The following is a 1,876-nucleotide window of genomic DNA, read 5'->3' as shown; positions in this document are numbered from 1 at the left end:
GTTGGGAATGGAACAAGTCAGAGGATAATACAGAGTATAGGTAAGGGTACAAAACATGTGCTTCCAGCGCTTTAGTTAGCGCACAGCTTATGTGCTTAAAATATGCACAAGACAAATAGGAGAAAATGTTTTTTTCTTATCTGGGGCTTCCTGCAGCCCCCCGTAGTCCGTCTGCCCCTCTAGCCCCCTCCGTTGTGCCGATATGAAGTCCGTAATCCAGCTGGTTTGCGGGCAAAAGCTCATGCTCTTTTCCAGCCAAGCAGCACCTCCTTCTTCATGGTCACATGGCCAGGTGCGTGTTAGCAAACTGGGCATCCACAGAATGCTCCCAGCCACAGGGGTGGGATTGGGACTGAGCTGAGTCACAGAATTTACTAGCCTAACACCAGCACAGCGAAGGGGACCTGAAGAAAATTAAGGGAGCAGAGGGACTACAAGGGGCTGGAAGAAGTCCCAGGTAAGTAAAAACCATTTTCTCCATTTGTCTCAGATATACTTTAAAATGCTTGGGAAAATGTACAGTGAATAGGTGTGGGTGTACGGAGCTTTCCTGAGGGGGATGTGGATGCGTTCCTCGACGGTCCTTCTGCTCCGCTCACTTCCAAGTCCACAGGCATGCATAGCAATGCCAGCGTCCCTCCCGACAGGGGTGCGCGCGCATCTTCTCGGGACAAGAAGGCCACGCATGGCTTCAAACTTCAGCTGTACGCACTTAGACACAGGAGGATGTAGTGTCAGCTGACTTTGCTACTCAGCTGACACTTAGGTAGGACTTGTAAACTTGTGTCAGCTGACATACCTAGTCAGCTGACACTCAGGTAGGGCTGCTGCTGTGTGATCGGTTGCTGTGTTTACGGCTGGCCACTGATTGGATGCTTGCCTGCATTTAAAGACTGCTGTGACGCTTGCATATTGCCCATGATAGCTTTGGCTGTGTGCTTTTGCTAGGTGTGATATTATATTGTTATTGGAATATCTGTGTACTGACCTTTGCCTGGAATATTATTACTCTCTGACTGCCACCTGTTCCGACCCTTTGCCTGGAATTTGATTACTCTTTGATCTCTGCCTGCACCGACCTTGGTTTGCCTGACTCTGATATTGCCTGCTCCTAGTCTACTACTTCGATATTCCTGATCTTACGTGTATGACCTCGGGTTGTTACTGGACTTACTCTTGTCTCCTGTTAGGTCCTGGTGAGTTATATAGTTCACTCTACATCCAGCTCCTATACCTTGAACCTACAAGGCCTGGGTGTAACCGGAGTCGGGCAGGTGTTATTTCCTCACCTCCCAGTCAAGCGGTGATGCTTCATACAGGGTGAAGAAGGTGGGGATAGATTGGGGCATAGGAGCTGAGCTGTGGGCTGATAACTTGCCAAGCACTGGCATAACAATACAGGATGCTACCCCTGCCCCCACGTGGGGGGGGGGGGGGACCCCCCTAGGGCCCGCTCCGGGACTTTTGGGGGGGCAGGAGGGGTCGCAACATAAGAGGAGAACGTGGCCGCAGATCGGTGGGGAGGGGGGACATTCCCCTCCCCCCTCACCTTGGGCTCTCCTCTCTGTGCTCCCCTCCTGGAATCATTAGCGGCAGCAGGCTGGTGGCGGCAGGCTGAGCACATACCTCCACCTCGCAGGAGGTTCCGATCAGTAAGTGCTTCATGTTACTTCCTGTGTAAACAGGAAGTAGCATGAAGCTCTTAAGAGACCGGAGACCTCCTGCGAGATGGAGGTATGTGCTCAGCCTGCCACCGCCAGCTCGCTGCCTCTAATGATTCCAGGAGGGGAGCGCAGAGAGCAGAGCCCGAGATGAGGGGGGGAATGTCCCCCCTCCACACCGATTTGCGGCTACGCTCTCCTCTTATGTTGCGACC

Source organism: Hyperolius riggenbachi, chromosome 7 (assembly GCF_040937935.1).
Source record: "Hyperolius riggenbachi isolate aHypRig1 chromosome 7, aHypRig1.pri, whole genome shotgun sequence".
Lineage (NCBI taxonomy): Eukaryota > Metazoa > Chordata > Amphibia > Anura > Hyperoliidae > Hyperolius > Hyperolius riggenbachi.
Note: the sequence above shows the minus strand (reverse complement) of the source record.